The sequence below is a fragment of the Felis catus genome, chromosome B2 (genome assembly GCF_018350175.1).
Source record: "Felis catus isolate Fca126 chromosome B2, F.catus_Fca126_mat1.0, whole genome shotgun sequence".
NCBI classification, from domain to species: Eukaryota; Metazoa; Chordata; class Mammalia; order Carnivora; family Felidae; genus Felis; species Felis catus.
Window position 1 is genome coordinate 113,512,516 of NC_058372.1, and position 27,028 is coordinate 113,539,543.

The following is a 27,028-nucleotide window of genomic DNA, read 5'->3' on the forward strand; positions in this document are numbered from 1 at the left end:
ATATTTCAACAAATTGGACAACCTAGAAGAAATGGATAAATTTCTAGAAATATATAATCTCTCAAAACTGCAATGGGAATAAATTGAAATTATGAACAGATCACTTACCAGCAATAAAATTGAATCCATAACCAAAAAAACTCTAAACAACAAAAGTCCAGGACCTGACGACTTCACAGGTGAATTTTACCAAACAGTTTAAGAAGAGTTAATACCTATTCTTCTCAAACTATTCAAAAAATAAAAGAGGAAGGAATGCTTCCAAATTCATTTATGAGACCAGCATTACCATAATACCAAAACCAGATAAAGACAAAACAAAAAAATAACTACAGGCCAATCTCTCTGATAAAGGTAGATGCTAAAGTTCTCAAGAAAATATTAACAAATTGAATCCAAAAATATTTTTAAAAAATCATTCACCAGGATCAAGTGGAATTTATTCATGGGATGCAAGTGTGGTTCAAGATTCACAAATCAATTAACATGATACATTCACATCAAGACAATGATAAAAGCCATATGATCACCTCAATAGATGCAGAAAAAGCATTTGACAAAGTGTAACATCACTTATGATAATAACCCTCAACAAACTAGATTTAGAGGGAGCATATCTCAACATAATAAAGACCATAAATGAAAAACCCACAGCTAACATCATACTCAATTATGAGAAACTGAGAACTTTTCTCGTAAAATCAGGAGCAAGACAAGGATGTCCACTCTCATCATTTTTATTCAACATAAACAGTACTGAAAATCCAAGCCATAGCATTCAGACAAAAAGAGATAAAAAACTATTTAAATAAGTATTGAAGAAGTAAAATTTTCACTATTTGTAGGTGACATGATACTATATACAGAAAACCCTGAAGACGACCTCAAAAAACGACTAGAATTTATAAATGAATTCAATCACATTACAGGATACAAAATCAATATACAGAAATCCATTGCATTTCTATAAATCAAGACATAGCAGAAAGCAAAGGTAAGAAAACAGTCCCATTTATAATTGTACCAAAAAAGAATAAAATGCCTGGGAATAAACTTAACCATAGAAGTGAAAGATCTATAATCTGAAAACTATAAAACACAGATGAAAGAAATTGAAGATGACACAAATGGAAATATACTCCATGTTCCTGGATTGGGAGAATAAATATTGTTAAGATGTTTGTACTAACCATAGCTAGCTACAGATTTAATGCAATCCCTATCAAAATGCCAACACCTTTTTTCACAGAACTAGAACAAATAATCCTAAAATCTGTATGGAATCACAAAAGACACCTAATAGCCAAAGAAATCTTGAGAAAGAACAAAACTGGAGGTATCACAATTCCAAATGCAAGATATACTGCAAAGTATAGTGTCAAAATAGTATGGTACTGGTCCAAAAATGAATACATAGATCGATGGAACAGAATAGAGAACCCAGAAATGAACCCACAATAATATGGTCAATCTGTGACAAAGGAGGCAAGAATATGCAATAGAAAAAGACAGTCTCTTCAACAAGTAGTGTTGGGAAAACTAGACAGGTACATGCAAAAGAATGAAACTGGGCCACTTTCTTACAATGTACACAAAAATGAACGTGAAATGGATTAAAGACCTAAGTGTGAGACCTAAAACCATAAAAATCCTAGATGAAAGCACAGGAAGTAATATCTCTGTCATTGGCCATGGAAACATGTGTCTAGATGTCTCCTGAGGCAAGGGAAACAAAAGCAAAAATAAGCTATTGGGACTACATCAAAATAAAAAGCTTCTGCATAGCAAAGGAAACAACAAAACTAAAAGACAACCAACTATATGGGAGAAGTTATTTGGAAATAACATATCCAATAAAAGGTTAGCATCCAAAATATATAAAGAACACAACACAAAAAATAAATTAAATAAATAAATCCAAATAATCCAATTAAAAATGGGCAGAAAACATGAACAGGCATTTGTCCAAAGAAGACAGGCAGATGACTAACAGATATGTAAAAAGATGTTCAACATCACTAATCATCAGGGAAATGAAAAAAAAAAAAAAAACACAATGAGATATCGTCTCACATCTATCAGAATGGCTAAAATCAAAAACAAAAAATAAGTGTTGATGAGGATATGGAGCAAAAAGAACACTTGTGTGCTGTTGGTGGGAATGAAAACTGATGCAGCCACTATGGAAAAACAGCATGGAGATTCCTCAAAAAATTAAAAAATAAAGTTACCATATGATCCAGTAATTCCACTACTGTGTATTTACGAATACGAAAACACTAATTCTAAAAGTTATATGCACCCGTATGTTTATTGCAGCATTATTTACAATAGCCAAATTTTGGAAGCAGCCCAAAGATTTATTGATAGATGAACTGATAAGGAAGATGAAGTGATTATATATTTAATGGAATATATATATATATAATAATGGAATATTATTATATTCAGCCTATAAAAGAGAATGAAATCTTGCCGTTTGCAACAACATGGATGGATCTAGAGGGTATAACACTAAGTAAGTTAGTAAGATACACCAAAGAACAGATTCTTAACTATAGAGAACAAACTGATGATTACCAGACAGGAGGTGGGTGGAGGGATGGTGAAATAGGTGAAGGGGATTAAGAGTATACTTATCATAATAAGCACTGAATAATGTACAAAATTGTTAAATCTCTATACTGTAAAATTGAAACTAATATAACACTGTACGTTAACTAGACTGGAATTGAAAGAAGAAAAATACTAGTGAAAATACTAAACATAAAAGAAAATCATTTGACCATATATGAGTTTATTCCTGGGCTGTATTCTATTTTATTAATATATATGTCTATCTTTAGGCTAGTACCACACTGTTTTATTTACTGCAGTTTTGTGTTAAGTTTTGAATTACTGTGAGTTTTCCAGCTTTGTTCTTTTTCAATATTATTTTGGCTACTTGGGGCCACTTGAGAGTCTATATGAATTTAAGGATGGGTTTTTCTATTCCTGCAAAAAACATCATTGGGATTTTGATAGAGATTGCACTGAATCTGTAGATTGCTTTGGGTAGTATTGACATCGTAACAATGTTAAATATTTTAATCCATGAACATGGGGTGTGTTTCCATTTATTTATGTTTTCTTTAATTTCCTTCAGCAATGCTTTGCAGTTTTCAGTGCACAAGTTTTTCACCTCCTTTGTCAAGTTCAATTGTTTTCTTTTTGATACAATTATAAATATGATTGTTTTTGTAATTTCTTTTTCAGATTATTCATTGATAGCGTATAGAATTGTAACTGATTTTTGTATGTGACTTTGTATCCTGCTATTTTTCTGAATTCATTTATTAGTTCTAACAGGTTTGAGGTGGCATCTTTAGGGATTTTTTAGATATAAGATCATATCTGTAAAGATAATTTTATTTTTTCTTTTTCAATTTGTGTGCCTTTTAATTCTATTTCTTGCCTAATTTCTTTGGCTAGAACATCTAGTACTATGTTGAAAAGAAGTAGCAAAAGCAGGTGCAGGCATCTTGTCTTTTTTTTCCATCCTTGTCTTATTCCTGATCTTTCACCACTGAGTATAATGTTCATTTATGGCTTTTATTATGTTAAGGTATTTCCCTTCTATTCCTAGTTTGTTGAATGTTTTATCATGAAAAGTTGTTGAATTGTATCACATACTTTTTCATCATCAATTAAGATCATCCCTTTTTTTTTTCCTTTCTTTCTGTCATTCGCACTGTGAGTGCAGAGCCCGATGCAGGGCTTGATCCTACAAACGATGAGATCGTGACCTGAGCCAAAATCAAGAGTGGGATGATTACCCAACTGAGCCACCCAGGTGCCCCTAGTGAATAATGCTTTTAATATTGCTGAATTTGGTTTTCTAATATGATGTTGAGGATTTTGGGGGTACTGATCTGCAGTTTTCTTGTGGTGTCTTTGTCTGGTTTTGGTATCAGGGTGATGTTGATCTCATAGAATGAGTTAGGAAGTATTCTGTCTTCTTTAATATTTTGAAAAAGTTTGAGGATTATTGGTGTTAGTACTTCTTTAAATGTTAGGTAGAACTCACCAGTGAAGCCATCAAGTCCAGGGATTGGATTTTTTGGAAAATTTTGATTACTTATTCGACCCTCTTACTAGTTATAGGTCCATTTAGGTTTTCTAACTTTTTGTGATTTAGTCTTGGCATGTTTTGTGTGTGTAGGAATTTCTTCATTTCATCTGGGTTAGCCAAGTTTTTTTTTTTGTTTCAGTTATTCATAGTACTCTCTTATAAACATTTTTATGTTTATAGAATTCATAACAATGTCCTGAATTTTATTTCTGATTTTTGTAATTTGACTCTTCTTCTTTTAGTCTATCTAGTTAAAGGTTTGTCAGTTTTGTTAATCTTTTTTAAGAACCAAATTTTTTATTTTAATTATTTTTCTTTATAGTTTTTCTATTCTTTATTTCCTTTCTTGTGATATCTTTGGGCTCAGTTTGCTCTCTCTCTTTTTTTTTTCCTCCCTAGTTCCTTAAGTTGCAAAGTTAGGTTTCTAATTTGACATCTTTCTTTCTTATTTTATAACATAGGCATTTACAGCTAGGAATTTTACTCTGGTACTGCTTTTACTATATCTCATAAGTTTTAGTATATTGTATTTTTGTTTTTATTCATCTATAAGTATTTTCTGATTCCCTTGTGATTTCTTCTTTGACCAGTTGTTTAAGTGTGTATTCCTTAATTTTTGTGACTTTTTCAGTTTTCCTTCTGTTATTATTTCTAACTTTATCCTTTTTTTGGGCAGAGAAAATACTTTGTATAATATTTACCTTTTAAAATCTATTGAAACTTGGGTTTTGTTTTTGTTTTTGCCTAATATATAGTCTATCCAGGAGAATATACACATGTACACTTGAGAAGTATGTGTATTTTGTGGGAGGTGGATGGGGTGTTCTCTATATGTATGTTTGGTCTATGTGGCTTATTGTGTTTTTCAAACTCTCTATTCCCTTACTTATTTTCTGTCTGGTTGATCTATTCATTATTGAAAGTGGAGTATTAAGGTATTCAACTATTATTGTAGAAGTATTTCTGCCTTTGATTCTGTTAATTTTGCTTTGTGTATTTTGAGTTATGTTAATTAGTTATGTTATATCTTGTTGTATTAAAACTTTTATTAAAAGGCTAGTATATAATGTTCTTTTTGTTATTTAACTTTTTTTAAAGGTCTAATTTGTCTGATATTAGTATAGCGGTCTCAGTTCTAAGAAGGGACTTCTGCCATTTTACGATTTGTGTTCTATATGCCATATTGCTTTTTTTTGGTCTGTCATTTCCTCTATTACTGACTTCTTTTGTGTTTACTTCATTTTTTGGGTGCTGAAATATTTCTAGTCCTTTATTTCATTTTGTGTATATTCTACAAATATTTTCTTTGTCATTATCATGAAGATTACATGTAACATCCTAGTTATAACACTGTAATTTGAATTTATACCAACTTAACTTCAAGGGCATATAAATACTCTGTTTCTATATAGCTCCATGTTTTCCCTTTTTATTACTGATGCCACAGGTTATATCTGTAGGCCTTAAAACATAGATTCATATTTTTTTAGTGAATTTACCTTTTAACTCATGTAGAAAATTAAAAGTAGAGTTACAAAATAAAGTACAATAATATTAGCTTTTATAATTAGGCATGTATTTATCCTAACTGAAAAATTTTATTTCTTTATATAGCTCTGAGTAATTGATTACTTTCCTTTCATTTTAATCTTCATGTTCTTTAACATGTGTAGTGGTAGCAAACTCCCTCAACTTTTGTTTATCTGAGGATATCTTAATTTCTCCCTTATTTGTAAGGACAGATTTTATTCTGAGTTGATTTTCTTTCAACTCTTTGAATATATCAACCCATTGCCTGCTCATCTAAGGTTTTTGATGAGACATAGGTTGATAATTTCATTAAAGATCCCTTGTATATGATCTATTGCTTCTCTGTTGACATTTTCAAAATACTCTGTTTTTTTCATTTTTGACAGTTTGAATATGATATGTTAGTGTGAGAAAAGTATCTGGATCATAGTTTATCTTGTTTTCATGAAGTTTTCAGCTTCTGTTTAATTGCTTATCACCAGAATCACCATTATTTTTGAGAGTGCCATTAAGCTTGAACTTCCTTATACTATGTTTCAAATAAAATTAGTTCTTTGGTCAGATCTTTAGAATTCTCTGTTCTTGTGGATTGCCTATATCTCTAGGCAAAATTTCTGCACCACTGAAAGTTAGGTGGGGGAGGTAGGAGTGGAGATCTTCATAGTAACACCCCAGATTTAAGAGCACTTTTCTGGAAAAGAGTGATACCTTCTGGTTTTTTGGACTTGCATCTGCTGGCATGGAACCTTTACCCAGTGAGTGATCTGGATGAAAGCTATTGAAAACTATTATTAGTCTGCCATGCCTGGAGTGGAATCTTCACTCTATGAATTGGGGTTGTGTAGAAGGGAGTCCTTGTCCTTTCAGCTGCATTTGCTTGGCAGTTAGCCTCTGCAACATGGAGGCAGGAGATTGAGAAATACAGGTGGCCTGCCTTTCCCAGGGAGATAATGTAGATTGAAAGGGAAGACAGTGTTCTACAAGTTCCTATTTCTATTATTTATAATCCACAGGTCCTGAGTATGCTAGTTTTACTGGAAAAAAGTAACTGTAAATGAAAGGTGTCATCATTTTTTTAAAAGAATGCTGAAAGCCAGTGAGAAATGAAATTAATGCTAATGAGATGAGAAACATATAAGAACATTCTGATAATTCATCTAAAGAGAAAAAAAATGTCATTCATCAATCACCTAAATGTTTCAGGTCAAATATTTTATGTTTGAAATTTTAACTTAATTAATTATTCTGATTATTATGCAATGAAGACAGATTATGGCTTTGCCCAATAATGGCCATCTTAAATAGTCATATACACTAAAATGGCTAATAGCTCAACAAAGATTCAGTGGCTATAAACTTGTGCTTTTACTTTGTATAATTATGCAGCGAAAATAATCATCTATTCAGTTAATATCAGATAACACAGATGATTTATCTTCTTCTGGATAAAACAGTAATGCTATGGGGGCGCCTGGGTGGCGCAGTCGGTTAAGCGTCCGACTTCAGCCAGGTCACGATCTCGCGGTCCGGGAGTTCGAGCCCCGCGTCGGGCTCTGGGCTGATGGCTCGGAGCCTGGAGCCTGTTTCCGATTCTGTGTCTCCCTCTCTCTCTGCCCCTCCCCCGTTCATGCTCTGTCTCTCTCTGTCCCAAAAATAAATAAACGTTGAAAAAAAAAAAAAAATTTAAAAAAAAAAAAAAAACAGTAATGCTATGAAGTCATACTCTAGAGAAGTGATTTTTCTGCTGTTTAACTCCAAATGCTATGTTCAGCTCCAAGTTCTATGGATAAAAATTAAGTTCTTGGCTGTCTTTTTTATTCTAAAATTAAAATGTGCTGAATCTACAAAATCTAATGCTTTTTGGAGGTTTTTCCATGGCTACTGTAACAAAATACATTAGACACAGGAGGAATTTCTATATTAAAAATATTTTTGGGATCCTAACAAATATATTATGAAAAAATTATTCTTACCTGCTTTCCAATGAGGAATATTTTATAAGTAAATGGATTACAGAATATGGAAAATAAGATGACATGCATATAGGCTTTTGTGTGTATAGTTGCTTTTGTTTTTATTTAGCGATAACAGCTCTGGTCACTGAATTGGGGTTACTATTGCACTTCAAAGATATAACCACTATCGGAAGTTTCATTGACTATAATGTGAATGAGTTGGGGAACCTTAGCAATGGAAAAAGGTGCCACAGCCTTATCACCGTACCTAAGCCACCCACAAAGGCAGCTGATTCTACGTACTGTGGTATCTTAGTCCTCACTAGAGAATATTTTAAAACTTTTATATTATTTATTCTAATTTCTAATCATTTTATAATCAATATTTTTAATATGTAAAATAATTTTTTTTCTTGAAATATACTATTCTTGTTGCCGCTTTTTTCCTCAGTGGAAATGAAACACACTGGTTATTATCTTTTGTTTAATATATGAAGGCAGTCAATAGTCAGAGATGTCTAAAAGTGACTAATAAGGTCTTTACTAATCCTCCTTGTCCCTAACTAAACAAAATATTCTAGTCTGTCATATAATAAACTTCCCGCTTCCTCTACAACTATATAATCATCTCCAGTTTGCCATGCTTAAGGAGATTGCCATAAATTAACCTAAAAATATATTGTCCAGTACTTTATAGGGTAAAAAAAAAAAAAAGGACGACAGTATTTATATCTGAGGGCCTTTGCTTCATTTATCTCCTTATCCTCTTTCCTCCTTCCATCTTGTTCTATCAGTATGACCTCTACATTCTTCTATTAGTGCCAAATGTAGATCAACAAAGTGTTCTACAATGTAACAATGAAAAAAGAAAAAATTGCTTCTCATTTCAAATAGCAAAAACATGAAGCATTAAGCACACATATTAACCATAGATATTGTCTCTTACACTGACAGATTATTTCCCAACAAACTAGGCAGGATTTTGATGGGGATTACATTGGGGCTTATGGAAGTTAAGTAAAATGCCCAAATTCACAGAGCTAATAAGTGAAGTTCCTGACATTGAGAAATACACTTGTCTAACTCCAAATTTTGGGCTTTTAACTACCAAAGCACAACCAATAATAATAATAATAATAATAATAATAATAATAATAAGTAGATGAATCGGATATCATTAAAATAAAAACATTTATGCCTCAAGGGACGCCATCAAGAAAGTGAAGTGACAACCTACAGAATGGGAAAAAATATTTGCAAATCATATATCTGATAAGGCTTTTATCAAGAATACATAAATAATACTTACAGTTCAATGACATAAAGTTGGATAACCCAAGTAAACAATGAACAAAGGATCCAAATTGACATTTCTCTAAAGAAGATATACAGTGACCTAGAAGCTCATGAAAAGATGCTCAACATTATTATCCACTAGAAAAATGCAAATGAAAACTACAATGAAATATCACTTCATACCCACTAAGATAGCTAAATAAAAAAAATAATATCAAGTGTTGGAGAGAATGTGAAGAAAGTAAGATTCTTGTATACTGTTGGTGGGACTGTAAAATGGTACATTTGCTTTGAAAAATTATCTATCAGTTTTTGAAAATATTAAAGAGTTGCCATGTAACCAACATTCCAGTCAAGACAAATAGAAGCATACATTCAAACAAATACTTGTACATGACTATTCACAGTGGTATTATTTGTAATAGCCAAAAAGTGGAAACATAAATCAACTGATGAATTAATTAATGAAATGCAGTATATCATACCAATGGAAAATATCCATCACCCCATGGAATATTTTCAGCCAAATACTTTTATATTTTGCTGGAAGAGACAAAACTATGGGAACAAAAAGATCAGAGGTTGGCAAAGGTTTGTGACAACAAAGGAAGTATGAACAAGTATAGCACAGTGAATTTTTAGGGCAATGAAACTTCTGAATTATAATGTAATGGTGGATATATGTCATTATACATCTGTCAAGACTTATAGAATGTACACTACAAAGAGTGAACTCTAATGTAAATTATGGACTTTAGTTAATAAAAAAGTATCAATAATGATGTATGAATTTTAACAAATGTACCACACTAATGCAAGTTGTTAGTAATAGAGAAAACTGTGGAGAGTGAGAGAGGCAGTGTATGGTAACTCACTGTACTTTCCATTCAATTTTTCTATGAAACTAAAATTAGTATGAGAATATAAATTGTAAGAAAAGGAATGAAGAAATGATACATGCTATAATATGAATGAGCCTTGAAAACATTATTCTCCGTTAAAAGAGCCAGTCATAAAGGCTACCACATATTATATGTTCATTTGTATGAAATGTCTAGAATAGGCAAATCTAGAGGCCTAGGAACTAAATTGGTTGTTGCCAAGACTTGGAGGAGAGGTGGGTGGTTGGGAGGAAATAGGGAATGATTGTTAATGGGCATGGGGTTTCTTTTTGGAGTGACAAAAATGTTCTAAATTTGATTGTGGTGATGATTGCACAATTCTGTATATACTAAAAAACATTGATACACTTTAAAATGTTAAGTTTTATGGTATATGAATTCTATCTTAATAAATCCATTAAAAAGTGTAACAGTAATTAATTAGTTAACTGTCTGCAATAATTCTTTTGTCTGTATGAATGCAACAAAGCTAAAGATTTCTGTCAGGCATTTTTAGTCCTTACACTACCTGAAAATCCAGCATAAATTCCAGCAAAGCCTGTGCATGCTCCACTCTTTTTCCCTTTACTTTCTTTTTAAAACAATCCAATTAATACATCCACTTGCAAGTGAATAATCCTTTTAGGTGCTCTGAAAGCATTTTGAATTAAACGTTATCAAATAATGTGCCAAGAAGTTTCTGAATCATAAGAGAGTGACTATGATAGTTTAAGTCATAAATTGACCATTCTTTGAAAGGAAAGAGCCAGCATCACAGTGAAAATAGATGGGGAGACTTGAAGAGGAGCATCTTTTGGGATCATCCTGAGAATTCAACTGTAGTTTTTGCCTGCTGAATTATTGAGATTTGGATCCTGAGAAGAAAGAAAACAATTGTCTAGTACTGTGTTTTTGTTTGTTTGTTTTGGTAACTGCTTTATTGAGATTTAGCTGGTATTAATAAAAGGAGAAAGAGAGAGAAGTAGAGGCAGGAGGGGGAGCCAGGCAGAGTTCATAAGGGAAGTGGCTAGAAAGAGGGAAAAAGTCCTAGTATGAAGCCAAAGCAATAAAGATCAGAGATTGTGAGAGTAAAAGGTTAGGATGCTTATGGGCCTGGGCTTAAGGGGATAAATTAAAGGTGTTACCCCAGGATAAATTGGAGTTAATGAATTAGAATAGATTTTGAGCAAATGTGGTGCAAAATATCTTCTCTTTTTACTTATGATTTTATTCAGTTAAACTGTAAGAAGTAGAAAAAAAAAGGGTAAATAACTAGATCTTGACCATAGACGAGTTAACCAAATATGAAATAATAGACTGAAATGATAAATCAGAGAGAATTAGTATTTATAGTCATTGATTGAAATTTGTGTTTCACAATCTTTTTTTAAATTAATTTTATTTTGAAGAGAGAGAGCATGCAAGCATGGGAGAGGGGCAGCAGGAGAGAGAGAGAGAGAGAGAGAGAGAGAGAGAGAGAGAGAGAGAGAGAGAGCGAGAGAGAGAGAAAGAGAAACAGAAAGAGAGAGACAGAGACAGAGAGAGAGAATCCCAAACAGGGTCCACACTCAGCCCAGACCCGACAGGGGGCTCAATCCCCCTACCATAGGATCATGACCTAAGCTGAAATCAAGAGTCGGGTGTCCCTGTTTCACAATCATTTTTTTAAAATACAGCTATAACATTATGATTGTATCCCCCAAATATGTCTTTGTTATTGATTCTTTATAGTTAAGCCCAAAGTCTACCAAAGGTATTGCTTATACTTAGGCTTTTGGAACAGAATGCAGTTTCTAATAATATTTAAGTTTGATAAGTTTCCAAATAGCCCTTTTTATGTTCTATTTTGAATATCTCATTGAGAGTCTAATTAAGATTAGGTTTTTGTTTCTCAATAATCCTTACTTGACCAGGATTGGGAAGGTTATAAACATTGCATATAGGCAAGACTGAGATCAGTTGATGACAATAAGATTTTGGTGAGAAATAAGAGGAATCTACGAGAACAGAACTAGTGAAAATCTTCTAGATGAAAAAAGATAGCCTTTAAACTTAGAGTCCTTCACGTCATATCTGCCTTCTCAACACTGTAACCCACCAGCCCAAGCTCTGGATACATATGGCCTAGAGGAAATTATGTCAGTGGTTAAGAATACTTGGAAATATTGTTTTTGACATGGTCTAATGAATCCATCTCATAAATAGGATTCATTTCATGAATCCATAAATGGTGTTCATAAGTGGTGTGTTAGTCTATAAATCTATTAGCCCAAATATAGAAGCAAAATTGTCCCTATACATATATGCTGAAACAGAAATGTTGAAACATATTTTAAAATCAGTATTTCCAGGAAATTTTCACATATAGATATATCCTTAGAAAAATCACGTATGGGGAAAAATGTTTTCAATTCCAGTTAAGATGATGGTAGTTCCACCACTCTTCATAGCTCTAAAGATAAATATGTCAACTCTTTAGTTAATAAATTACATGGAGATCTGAAGACTTGAATCAAAATCCAACAGCATGTGCCTTCAAAGGATTACAAATATCAAGGTAGATGACATCCTTTTTATAAGAAAGCTGAATCAGGATGAGAAGGAACATATTCTTACCATAGGAAGCTCTTAAGTATGAGTCCTCTGGTATTGAGATTAGAATGGCCAATGCACTTTTACCTCTGCTAAAGATTTTTTTTTCCTTTCACAGTTAGAAAGCATAGTTTTTACATCTAGAGAAAGAAAAAATTTTTTTTGTACACAAATTGCAAGTTTTTGTATACCAAAAAAGCAACTATTCACTCAATTCAATTTTAATGAATTCTTCCTGTATTCCAGACACTGCTCTCAGATCAGGAATATATATATATATATATATATATATATATATATATATATATATATATATATATATATATAATGGGGCTCTTGTCCTTATAGGGTTTACATTCTAAAAAGTGGAGACAGATGATAAACAAATAACAAAGGAATAAAACAAGAAAAAACCCAGGGTATTAGTTTTCAATTGCCAGTATATCAAATGACCACAAACTTAGTGACTTAGAACAACACAAACTTACTGTCTTGTAGTTATAGAAGTCAGAAGTCTGAAATGGATTTCCTTGAGCTGAAATCAAGGTACCAGCTATGTTGTGTTTCCTCTGGGGTATCTAGGAAAGAATCTATACCTTAGCCTTTCCTGCTTCTCTATATCTCCTGTATTCTTTGGCTTGTGACTCCTTCTCCATCTTCAAAAATGTAACACTTTAACTTCTGCTCCCATCATAATATCTCCTATCTCTTACCCTAAACTTCCTGCTTCTCTCTTGTAGGATTCTTGTGATTGTGTTGGGCCCACCTGTTTAGTCCAGGGTAATCTCCCTATCTCTTAATTTAATCTCATCTTATTCTTAATCATAGGTAGAGTCTCTTTTGCCTTGTAAGGTAACATATTCACAGGTTTGGGGATGAGGATGGTAACATTTTTGAAGGGTAATCATAGCCCACCACAGGTAGTGATAAATGAGATACAGAGATCTAAACCTCATGGTGCTATTAAAAAGTGGCTGACTTGCTCCTTTAGGTGATCAGGAAAGTCTCTGAACAGGGTTAGTTGAGCTGAGATCCTCGTGATAAAAAGGAATCAAACCTGGGAAGATCAAGTCATAGAACACTAGCCTAGACTAGGTAAAAGAGCTAGAAGCAAGTTTGGCTGTCAAAGAAAATAAAGAAGGCCAGTGTGCTGGGCCTTAGTTACCTACTAGGAAAGTGGTATGAATAGAGATGGGAGAGGTAGGTTGAAACTTGATTATGTAGGATTCAGTAAAGTAGGATAAGCAGACAGATAAGCAAACAGTAAGCAAATAGTACAGATCTTTGCATCTGGTACTTTAGCAACATTTCAAGGGAGAAATAGTAGTTACTAAAGATAAACTTTATATATAGGGTTAAAAGGATGTGTTAGGTAGCCCCATGTAGCATAGCGACTGAAAATTAAAACTGTTGGTTGGTGGTAGGGTTGCAAAATGTAGACCAAATCATCTGCAAAGATTCACTGAAGGGTCAGTTAAAAAAGAGGAAATTGACTTTAGAAATGGTCACCCTGGAGGTGCTTGAGTGGCTCAGTTGGTTGAATGTCTGACTCTTGATTTCAGCTCAGGTCATGACCCCAGGGTTGTGGGATTGAGCCCCTGAGCATGGAGCCTGCTTGACATTCTCTCTCTCCCTCTGCCCCATCCCCCGTCTCATACTCACTCTCTCTCTCTCTCTCTCTCTTTTTTAAATTTTTAAAAATGTTTATTTATTTTTGACAGAGAGAGAGAGAGAGAGAGAGAGAGAGAGAGAGAGAATGAGCGGGGAGGGGCAGAGAGAGAGGGAGACACAGAATCCGAAACAGGCTCCAGGCTCTGAGCTGTCGGCACAGAGCCCGACGCGGGGCTTGAACTCACAGACCCTGAGATCATGACCTGAGCCGAAGTTGGACACTCAACCTACTGAGCCACTCAAGCACCCCACTCACTCTCTCTCTTTAAAGAGAGAGAGAGAGAGAGAGAGAGAGAGAGAGGGAGGGAGAGAGAGAGAAATGGTCACCCTGGAAACCTAGGTCCTCATCAGGAAGGAGCTTTGAAGGAAATTCCATTTCAAGGCCTAACTGGGAAGTACAATTATTTCTATTGAAGGAAAGAACACCCCAGTCAAATAGGTCCTTCAAAGGTAAAGATGCTTAATCAGTGAAAAATGCATTAAAATAGGGTCACATCACCATGGCTGAAGCCCAGATTCATTTTTTTCAGTCTTAAGTCCTTCTAAAATGGTAGGCTCCTCTCTTTCTTAAGAAAATAGGAATTTAGGAATGTATCATTAGCTACTTCCTATTATCCAGAGGACTTCTGTGTGGGGGACTGGAAGAGGTTAGGATTGAGAAGGTAATGGTTCTTTATTCATTTAACAAACACTTAACAAGTATCTGCTTAAAAGAGAATTGTGAAGATAAGTGGAAGCTACTTCCAAATACCAAGAGATTGGGAAGAAAATATATATTCTTAGCTACTTGTTGCTCTTTTATCCTATAAAAGTTCATCTTCTTAAAATTCATGTGATACAGGTATACTGACTTCTATGCTTCTACATTGTCATCTATTGATAACATTTACAGATTTCATTACAGATAACATTACGGATTTCAGAAGCTTGTAATCTTCCTTTTTAATTCATATCCAGCTATTTTTCCTGCCTGTCATCATTGTGTGGATGACAACATCCTTGATTTCACTACTAGAGAGCTTTACTTTCTTCTATTTCAGCCACTAGTACCAACGGCTAGATTGTGAAAATTTTTGCTTTCTGCAACTATTCTATTATGAAATCTTTCTCAAGTATAATTAATGTACAGTGTTATATTAGTTTCAGATATACAATATAATGATTTAATAATTCTATACATTTCTCAGTGCTCATCAAGATAAGTGGACTCTTAATCCCCTTTATCTATTTCACCCATTTTCACCCAGTCCCCACCCACTTCTCCTCTGGCAACCACCAATATCACTCTGATCACCACTTTTATTTTTCTGGTCATTTCATTTACTTATTCTCTCCACATCCATTCCCCAACTTTTTAAAGACCGCCTTTTTCTTTCTAATTTTCCCAATTAAACTAGGCCTTTCTTATACACTTTCTTCTCTATGTCTCTATGCCATATAATCTAGATTGAACTTCTATCAGTCTGGTCGATTGATTCAACTTATTTATTCCTTAGATTTACTGCATTATAACACCTAGCAAAACTTTAGTCTTGGGTAAATCTGTTTACAAAATTGGCATCTCTGTCTGTCTAAGATAGCACTTGAATGCATTTAACAGATACTTAAGTACAGCAGCTAATTGAATAAGGTATTTATTGTTTTAATAAGAGCAATAAATTCAGAGGTTGACAGTCCAGGGCTGGTAGAGTAGTTCTGCTATGTCATTAGTATTCTGAGCTCCTTCTATCTTTCTGCTCTGCTATCCTTATAATTTGGCTTTACTTCCCATCATTATCTCATTATTGCTTCAAGTCCAAAAGCATTTTGTCTTCTTCAGCCTCACATTCAAAAATCAGGCAGGACAAAAGAAAGGAAGTACCAAAGAGAAAAGTAGCCGTGCCTATATTAGGAAAGCAATATGTATCCAGCATATATATATGTATGTATCCAGCATATGTATTATCCAGCACACTGTTGCTCTCAATGAACTCATATTTTGCTAGTAAGGAAGAGGAGAATAAATATTGAGAAGGTCACTGCCATAGCATTATTACAAATTATGTTTTCTAATGTTAACTCCACAAGTAATCCTACTATTTTTATCTAGCTATATACCTCTTTGTATTAGTCTTCTGGGGCTGTGGTGATAAAATACCAGACTGGGTGGCTTAAACAACAGAAATTTGTTTTCTCACAATCTGAAGGCTGATTTGTTTTCTTCTGAGGCCTCTCTCCTTGGCTTGCTGAGGGCCACTTTCTCATGGGGTCCTTATATGCCCTTTTCCCTATGCACACATGTCCCTGGTGTTTCTCCCTCTTCTTTTAAGGACACTAGTCCTATTGGATTAGGGCCCCACCCATATGACCTCATTTATTTTCATTTACCTCTTCAAGGGCCCCATCTCCAAATACAGTCACACTGGAGGTTAGGGCTTCAATGTATGAATTTTAGGCATCTCCTTACATGTAATATAGTCCATAATACTCTTCTATTACCTACAAAAGATATGTCAGAACTTCATCTCTCTTCAGCAATCAACTACACGCCATTTCTTCCATCACTCTAAAAAATATACCTTGCCTTCTCTGTAACTCACAGAGAAACTAGGGACTATGAGATAAGAACCTCTTTATCTTTCTCCCTTTTCCTCCTCACCTGAATTTATCCTCAGCTTTTACACACCTGTTGTTTCCTCCCAATTAAAGTTGGGTAAGTAACAATAGTAGCAGCTGAATATTTCAGAATTAAAACATATATGTAGAATGAACAGCATCTTCTCAAGTAGCAAAACTAGAATGATGTCAAATAACCACTATTGTTTCTCCAAGGTTTGGAGAATCCTTCTCAGCAGATAGTAGGACCTTTAGCCTTTCCCTGATGAAGGTAGTATTTTATCATTATTTCCAAGATAATGACAACATTTCATATGTTTTCTCCTTCAGAAAAAAATGTATGAAACTTTCTTTTTAACTTTACCAGATATATGTTGTCCACCAATATTTGAGAGACATCATAATGACATCTAGTGGCTGTAGAAATTTCTTTCATCTCTGAGTACATCTTTAAGTATAGGAAGATCTCTCTAAGCTGGAAATAAAGGAAAATGAGTCATTATAATATAATCATTATCTTTCCAATCTGTTTTGTTTTTGAAAATGACCTTTTTCCCACCTCTTCTACATTTATTCCATTCTATACAGAAACGGAAAGGATATGGGAAAATTTGATACCTGATAAAAAGTGCCATATTAATGTCCAGTGTGACCCTTCGTGGAATCCTTCTTGGGTGTGCAGGAATGAGCAGCTTGATACAAATGTGTTAATAAATATCCTATAGAAAGACTTTCAGGTAAGACCCTAAGATCCACAGACAAATGTTCTAGATAATTTTTTTAAACGTTTATTTATTTTTGAGACAGAGAGAGACAGAGCATGAACAGGGGAGGGTCAGAGAGAGAGGAAGACACAGAATCCGAAGCAGGCTCCAGGCTCTGAGCTGTCAGCACAGAGCCCAACGTGGGGCTCGAACTCACAGACTGCGAGATCATGACCTGAGCCGAAGTCGGACGCTTAACCGACTGAGCCACCCAGGCGCCCCTGTTCTAGATAATTTTAATGAGAGAACCATATCAAAGTCATCTTTTATTTACATAAATCTGTGCTTTACATAAAAATTAACAATAGGAAAATGTCTGCAATGGTAAAGGATGGGGTGGGTGGTGGGTGGTGATGATGTGGAACATGAAATACTATCTGTTAGGAATGTAGCATTTTCCAAGTAAGGAAACATGGTAGATATTGATAAAACATTGCTATGAGTAAAAGGCAAGTGTATTTTTTATAACCTTGAAGAAGTATGTATTTTAAGTTGTTTATCTTAAATGATAAATTAGGTTCTATAAAATAATATTACATTAAAGTTTTTGCCTAACTTTTGGAAGAAATTGTATCGTAAGAAAATTCCTTTGGGTTCTTTGTGTTTTTTTTTTCAAACTTTTTACAGTATGGTGAATAATATATAGAACCTACGTTCTTAGCCTACAACATCTGTTCAGTCTCAAAAACTTTCACCAAAAGGCTATGAAAAATATTGTACAAATTTTGATACCCTTTCAAAATAAATACGCTGTTTTGTGAAATTGATGCTGATGACTCCACAGAAATAAACTGAGTTTCATTTAATTAATAATTTTAGAAGGGCAAGGGGACTGAGTCAATCATGATATATTTGAATATGTGGCTGTAAAAGTCTGTGTGATATTTTGGACCAGTTAGACTTTTTATTCAGCTAGTAGAATATACTAGATTACTTCTCATTTTTTCTCCACTTGACCTAGGCATTCAGAGCTTCATAGAACAAGTATGGGATCCTTTCCCACAATTCTCAAACATGTTTGAAGGATTGACTAGGACACGTGAGTATATGTACCTATGAGAACATAAAATAATTTGTGGGAAGGGAACTAAGACCACACAGGTAGGCTCGATTCTTAGTTCCTCACGTTGTGGTAATTCTTCAGCTTGAGCTGGAAGATAGACCACTGCCATCTGAAGACATGACTGATCCAAATTTAGAATACTGTTTGAGGCGTTGGTTTATGTATTGAATTTTCAGGGGAGTTGTTTTCTTATTCTTTTGTTGGGTGATCATTTATTGGATCATTTGACTAGATGGTGGCGGTACAACAATATTTATGACTCTAAAGTTTATTTGAGGTCTGTAAAAAGAGCAAATACTTAAAGAAAGATCATGATCAAGTGTGTAGACCTGTTTTAAGCCTGGACCCTAGAACCCTAATTACATCAAGAGAGTAGATCTCATTCCTAATTCCTAGTGCCAGCAACACCTGATATAAAAGAATGGCCAAATTACTTAATTTCATAAATTTCTTGTTTACTTCCTGGGTCTGCTTAGTAATATTAAAGATTGCAGAGAGACTTTTGGGATATGACAATAGATGTCCACCCTTGAATGGTCAGTATTATAACTAAATTAGCTGTATTTTGAACTACTGCTTGTTCAACTTCATGAACATCTTGGGCAAAGCGTTTTATGACTTATAAACATTGTATAGTTCTTCTGCAGTTCTCGTAGCATGTAGAATTCTCCTCGCTCTTGGAGTTTTCCACACAGAATGAAAATAAGAGATGTGGGATGGAAGAGAGCAGTCCTAACATTTTGGATTACAATTGAGGCACACCTTTTCCATCCATAGTTAAATTTTTTAATGTTCTCTCTCTCCCTTCTCTTTTTTCCCCTTTTACTCTCTCTTGAGAAGACCCAGGAGCCAAACTGGGCTTTATCCTGAAGTCAAGCATCAGTTTACTGATACAACAAATCCTTACCTGATTTAAGAGCAGTAGCCAATAGGCTTTTGACTGGATATTTTTTTATCATTAGTCATTAAGGGCCATGATCTCCTTTTAGCCAAAATACCTTTGTGAAATTTTCAGAATATTGTAATGTTTTATTACCATATAATAACAGTAGTACTGCACCAGACCATCCCTTTTTCATTAGTGAGATTATCAAGTAGATGTAAAGCAAAAGAGCTTGATGTTGAGTCTAAATAATGACCTTATTTGTAAAGTCTGTAAAAGTGAGATAGCCACCACATATGTACCCAATCTTCCTTAGTTATTTCCCAGTCTTGTTTCTGTGAGAGTTTGGTTACCAAAGCAGTTCTCAAAAAAATTATCAAATTTTGTTGGTGACAAAGCCCCCCTATATAAAGGTCTAATATGAAAGAAGGCTTTAGATTTATATTTTTTCTTTTCTTCTTCCCCTTCTCCTACCCCTACTCCTTCCCCTTCTTCCCCTTCTCCTCCTCATTATTATTTTTAATAATTATTTTTAATATTTATTATTATTATTATTATTAATATTATTTTACTGATGTGGGTTTTTTTCTCTACAGTGTAACTTAGTACAAATTCCCAAGAAATTATCTTATGTATTACAAGGAATTGGTAATAAAGGAGTGCCATCCAGCTTCAATATTAGTTTATTATAATACATGAATAAATTTGTATCCTTAATCACTCCTTAGTATAAGTTCATAACCTGTCTACAATTTGCTACTGATATGGGTAAAACATATAATGAAACCAAGGAGTGGCTAAGGATGCAAAAATCAACATTAAAGATAGGGACTTCATAAATATCATAGTTACATGTTAATCTATTACAGATATCATGATTAGATGTTAGTTCCGTTAACATTTCAGAACTTTAAACTGGCAAAAAGGGAAGAATAAACAACAAACAAGAAAAATGGTGGTGGGAAAAAACAAACAAATTAAATATGATGATCTGTGGTTGTGATCACTTGAATCTTAATTGGTGGGTCTTGGACGGAAGCTGTTCTTTCCTGCAGATGTCTACTTGGTCCTAGGCCTTTGGTGGGTACTACACCCTCCTGAAAGTTATTTGTTTTTGTAAGATTCCTAAAAATTCTCAGTTTGAAATCTCACAATGGGAGAGTACATCATATAATTCTGTATGTTGTCTTTTTTTAGCAGGCAGACATGAATCAAAAACCTATACACCAGATTTGCATGAGGTAAAAAATATCTGACAAGGCCCTTTCAAATATAACTTTAAAGCATTTTTCTTTTCCAAAAAAATGAAGTCTCCAGTTTGGGGTCACTTAGGAATTTCTTGGGAGAATGTCAAAGAAAGACAGCTTAAACCTGTGGGAAGTAAGACTGAGTATATTTATGAGTTCTTTGTAGTGCTTTGACATGTTGAACTGAAGTGAGATAGTGTCTAAAATTAGGGGAGAAACATTCATAAGGTGAGCTGTAATAACTTTATATGAACATAATCCATACTTTTTGCCTTTTTGGCAACACTGGAGACTGTGAACATAGGATCATGAGAATCAGAGCTTGACTCATTGGCCAAAGAGTTCCAAGAATATCAGTTAGTTTGGCTATAGTTTGATATTTTTAAAAATCAACTTTAATGAAGTAAATGTACTTGCAATTAACAGCATATATTTTAATTGTATAGTTTGATGAGCTTTTTTAAAAGATACAATCAAATAATTAGAAGATTTCCATTAACCAAAAAAAGTTCTCCTTTGCCCCTTTCAGCTCATATTCATCTTCTCCCCAAGCCCTAGGTAGGCACTGATCTAGTTTATCTCTATAGAGGAGATTGTGTTTCCTAGAATTTCATATAAGTGAACTAATATAGAACAAAATATCGTGTCTGATTCCTTTCACTCAGAATCATGCTTCTGGGATTTGTCTGTGCTGTTCCAGATATCATTTTCCATTCCTTTTAATTGCTGAGTGGTCTTCCATTGTTTGGATAAACCATAATTTGTTTATCTACTCAGCTATTGATGGATGTTTGGATTGTTTCCATGTTTGATTATTGTGGATAAAGCTTCTTTGAGCATTCATATACAAGTCACATAATTTGCAACCAGATTTATTTCAATATATCTTTTTCTGATGATAAAGCCATTCATCAGCATTCTGTACTATCTATCGTCTGTGCACATTTCCAATGGTTTGGTCTGTTGGGATTTCATAGGAGAGGAAGATTTTAGTAAGGGCTTCTGTCTGAGTAATCATCAACTGGGGCATTATGCCCACCTCCCAAGTGTTTATGCCTCAGTGATCAGACTGTCTTCTTGCTTGTATGTAATTAATAAGAACTGTGTCACATGGCCACCTATAGCTTCAATTGCATTTTAATTTTTTACCCTCTATAATATAGTTAAGCAAAAATAGGAGGTTGGAATTACATGGTAGTTTAATCAACCTAGTATCTGTCACACAATCTTATTAACCATACACAAATGTTTTGAGAGTGTGAATTTATTGTAAAATGATTGATGTATTAGGGGACAATTTGAACATAATGTAAATTTGACATTGGCTAATGCACAATTTTGTCTACAAAAAACACTATTTGAATGCAGAAAATTGCACGGTACCAAATAAAACTACATAGGAATACACAAAATGTACACGTGTGGATATTTCAAACATCTACCAACTACCTCAGTTTACTGTGTGTTATAAGCCACATTCATCCACATCTATTTTTATAATTTTAAGTCCAATTCAGGATAATTTTCATACCATTCCCCCACAGTAACTCACAAGGTGCAATCTTTCATATGTCCACATCCACAAGAAATCTTCATTTTTTTCAAAGTAAAGTTCCATATTAATTGTATTATTGTGTATTTTTAACCATTTAACAAGTGCTATTATTTTTATTAAGTTTCTATTTTTTTAATTACTTCATTTTTAAGAATAATTTTATTTACAATAAAATTGAAAGGACAGTACAAAGATTTTCTATGAGAAAGAGAAAGAGCACAAGTGAGTGAGGGGTAGACAGAGAGGGAGAGAGAATAAAGAGCCTGGAGCTGGGCTCGAGCTCACCAGAGCAGGGCTCAAGCTCACGGGAAACAAGTCTCAAATTCACAAACCATGAGATCATGACCTGAGCTAAAGTTGGGTGCTTAACTGTCTGAGCCACCCAGGTGCCCCCAAAATGGTACATTTTTTGACCAAGCATGCACCTATGTTGACACATTACAATCACCAAAAGTCTGTAGCTTACCTAAAGGTTTGCTGTTAGTGTTGCACATTCAATGGGTTTGGACAAATGTATAATGACATATATCCATCATTATAATATTTTACTATTTTTACTGCCTTAAAAATCCTCTGTACTTTTCCTATTCATCTTTCCCTCCTCTCCCTCCAACAAAACTGATATTTTTATTGTATCCATAGTTTTGTCTTTTCCAGAATGCGATATAGTTGGAATCATACAGTATTTATCCTTCCCAGATTGGGCTCTTTCAATTTGTATTATGCAACTTCCTCCATGCCTTTTCATGGCTTGATAGCTTATTTCTTTTCAGAGCTAGATAATTATTCCATTGTCTGGGTGTACAAGACAAAATGTATGTATGTATGTATGTATGTATGTATGTATGTATGTATCTATCCTCTCACCTCCTGAAAGATATCTTGGTTGTTTCCATGTTTTGGCAATATGAATAAAGCTCCTCTAAACATCTGTGTGCAGGTTTTTGTGTGGGCACAAGTTTTCTACTCCTTTGGGTAGATACCAAGGAGTGTGATTGCTGGATCATATGATAAATGTATTTAATTTTGCAAGAAACCAAAACTCTTTAGTCTTCTAAAGTGACTGTACCATTTTGTGTTCCCACTAGCAATGAATGAGAGTTCCTGCTGTTGCACATCCTCGATGGCATTTGGTATTGCCAGTGTCCCGGATTCAGGACATTTTAATAGATTTATAATGGTATCTCATTGCTGTTTTAATTTTCATTTCCCTGTGAAATACCACGTGGGAGCATCTTTTTAAATTCTTATTTGTTATCTATATATCTTCTTTGGAGAGGTGACTGTTAAAATTTTGGCCCATTTTTAAATCCAGTTGTTTGTTTTCTTATTGCTGAATTTAAAAAATTCTTTTTATATTTTGGCTAAGTCCTTTATCAGATGTGTCTTTTGCAAGTATTTTCTCCTAGTCTGTGGCTTATCTTCTAATTCTCTCGATACTGTCTTTCACAGAACAGAGGTTTTTAATTTTAATGAGGCCCAGTTTGTCAACTATTTCTTTTATGTATTGTGTTTTTGATTTTGTATCTAAATCTAAAAGGCATCACTAAACCCAAGGTCATCTAGATTTTCTTCGATGTTATCTTCTAGAAATTTTATAGTTTTGTATTTTATATTTAGGCCTATGATCCATTTTGGGCTAATTTTTGTGAAGGGTCTAAACTCTGTGTCTAGATTCATTTTTTGCATGTGGTTGCCCAGTGGTAACAATATCATTTGTTGAAGAGGCTATTTTTGCTCCATTTTGTTGCCTTTATTTATTATTATTATTATTATTATTGTTGTTGTTGTTGTTGTTGTTGTTATTTATTTATTTTTTTAATCAATTGACTCTATATATGGAGGTTTGTTTCTGGTTTGCCTTTTCTGTCCCATTGATCTGTCTATTCTTTCACCAACACCACAGTCTTAGTTACTGTAGCTTTATAATAAATTTGGAAATTGGGTAGTATCCATCCTCCAATTTTGTTCTTCTCCCTTTTGATATTGTGTTGGCTCTACTGAGACTTTTGTGTCTCCATGTAAACTTTAGAATCAGTTTGTAGATATCCAAAAAAATCTTGCTGGGATTTTGCTTGTCATTGTCATAGAATCTATATAAGTGTCTTCCATCTTTTTTAAAGTATGTAACTAACAAAGTTTTCAGTAATGTGCCACTAATGTGCCCATTTTCCCCATAAACCCGGTGTTTTTGTTCAACAATTTTGCATAGTGAGGATGTTTAGGAATATGTATGTGTTACAGCAGAACTGACTGTACATATGATATATGGATTTTTTTTAATCTATAAGCTCATTTTCCATGAAACTATCTTTATATTTTTACTGTTGAAAGTCAAAAAGAAAACTTTTTTTTTATTGTATTCCCTATCATGTTAAGGAAAGGAAGGGCATAGAAATTTTTAAATAACCATATGAGCAATATCTCACCTTTGTCCTAACAAACTTACCAAATGCTTTGAACTAGCAAAATGAATGTTTTACCTCAAAAGAAAAGCTTATCTTTTGTCAACCTCAGATTCTTCAGGAAAATCAAGTTTTACCAAAACTATAAAACCAGGCATAATTTCTATAATAATATAATCAAGGCCACAAGGCCTTGATTATCAGAGTTAAACTTGCTTTCTCACATACCTACATAATGACACATACATGTCATGACATTTATTTCCTAATTAAGTGCTAAACCCACTGGAAGAGACCACACCTCCTGTGTAATCAGTAAACTACAAGGCTTGTTAAATGCTGAGGAAAAATGCAAAGAGTTTGAATCTATTTTATAAATAATGTCATAGAACTGAGTATTTTTTCCTAATTTGGTTACACATAATTCTGTATTTTTTCATGGTATTAAGTATACACATCTAGCAACTTTAAGGAGTTAATATGTTTCCTTATATCACTAACAGAATGGTCTAGTTGAAGGCAATACTGGAAAGGAGTACTCCTTTGTTGTCTATTCAATTCTGAGGGAGGACCAAGGGCAGATTCTGTATGTTATGTATGGCTGAGCGGAGCAATTAGGAACATGAGGGAGGGAAATAACTTCACACTATAAGAAATGATTATTATTCATGAAAATAGAGTCTAAAACCCTCTTCTTCCAATGTTTCATTTCAGTGGCAGAAGGACAATTATGCTCACTACCATAAGGTAATTTGCTCTTTCTCCATTCAGAGAGCCAACAACTATGCTTCTGTTTTTTTGTAAAGTTGGGTAAATAATTTTTCTTTATATTAAATCATTGCATATTCATCTTAGAAATTTTTGAAAATGCAGATGGACAGAAAAAGAAAACAAAAACCATTATTATATCTTCTACCGCTGATATAGCATGGCACTATTTTTGTATGCATTCTCATAGATTTATGTCTCTATATGCATAGACATAATTTTTTTCAGTTAACATAAAGCATGCAAGTAAATCCTTCTCGTTAACTATTCTTCAATAAATTTAATGACTACGCAATATTTTATTTTTTGTGTCCTAATTTATTTAACCTTTTTCTCATTATTGGACATTTAATTTTTCCCTAAACTTTTCTTTACTAAATAATATCCTGATGACTCTCTTTGTTAATATAATTTCTTGCAGGTTAATGATGATTTCCTTAGCATATATCTCAAGAAATATATAAAAATGTCCTTTCTGCACATCCTTGTCAAATCAAAGTATTATTATTATTTTTTTAAGTTTATTTATTTTGAGAGAGAGAGAGAGAGAGAGAGAGAGAGAGAGCAAGCATGAGCTTGCCCTGCTGCTGGGCTTGATTCCACAAACTGTGAGTGAGATCATGACCTGAGCTGAAGCCAAGAGTCAGACGTTCAACTGACTGACCCATTCAGGTAGAGTATTATTATTATTTATTTTTTTAATTTGGTAAGTGAAAAATAAATATTTTGTGTTTCTTTATCATCCAATTAAGTTGAATTTAAAATATATTTAGTCATCATTTATATTTCTTCTTTTGTGGGTTTATTGCATGTCAGACAATTTCTATAAGGACCTAAGAATCCCCAAGAGTACATGGAGAACAAATAATCCTGAAAATGCCACTCTACTGATTCCCCCAGCTTGTCCTGCGAAAGAAAACCAGAAGCATTTTAATTTCGATACGTTTTCTTCACACCTGCATGACTTTGTCTATGCCTACCCTTCTGCCTACGATATCCTTCCTTCCATGAGAGAAACTTACTCTTGCACTCTAAGATCAGCTCAATTGTCTGTTCTCTCACCATATGCTGTGGCTTCTGTTGTCATGGAATGCCTGGTTTTAGGGTTAGTGATCTTCTGTCTGTATCTGGAATAGATTGTGAGCTGTTTCATGCAGAAGCCACATCTTATTCCTCTCTGTGCCCCTCCCATCGTTGATTTGTTAGCCCAATATCTTGAATATATCGAGTGTGCAGTGCATATCAAATTTATATTTATAGGGGCACCTGGGTGGCTCAGCCAGTAGAACATGCGACTCTTGATCTTGGGCTTGTGAGTTCAAGCCCCATGTTGAGTGTAGAGATTATTTTTAAAAAATCTTAAAAAAAGTTATATTTATAATAAATGATGGAGGGAGATATAAATAAAAATTAATTTGGCATTTTATAACTCTCTTAAGTGAGAAGAGCCTGTGCTCAATATAGAAAAGGATGATTTGTCTAGAATATATTTCAACTGTTAATTTAGTACAATACTACTTAAAAAATGACCCAGTCAAAAAAAAATGACCCAGTCAAATAAAATATAAAAGACATATGTCAGTGTAATTTACACATTTACACTGTTTATTGCAAGTATCTTTACTAGACAATACATGGAGTAGGCAGAAGGTTGTTTTGCACACTGGTCTATGATTCCTTTACTGTAGGTCCTGGTGAGGCAGTGATACTTA

General features: G+C 33.8%; 2 long non-coding RNA genes across 4 annotated transcripts in view; one reads left to right on the top strand and one right to left on the bottom strand.

The window, feature by feature from the left end:
- LOC109499885 overlaps nt 1-22,404 on the top strand; it is a 31,546-nt gene extending 9,142 nt beyond the window's left edge. The window contains exons 3-4 of the long non-coding RNA XR_006598269.1: nt 17,220-17,368; nt 18,357-22,404. This is a non-coding gene — a long non-coding RNA (uncharacterized LOC109499885). The remainder of the gene's footprint in view (nt 1-17,219; nt 17,369-18,356) is intronic.
- The window catches only part of LOC111560520, an 81,040-nt gene that overhangs the window by 20,583 nt on the left and 33,429 nt on the right, over nt 1-27,028 (bottom strand). For 2 of the 3 annotated variants that reach the window (XR_006598268.1, XR_006598267.1), the window contains exons 2-3: nt 16,996-17,106; nt 12,390-12,505 (exon numbers count right to left, since the gene is read on the bottom strand). This is a non-coding gene — a long non-coding RNA (uncharacterized LOC111560520). The remainder of the gene's footprint in view (nt 1-12,389; nt 12,506-16,995; nt 17,107-27,028) is intronic. The other variant, XR_002742439.2, reaches the window with a different exon arrangement.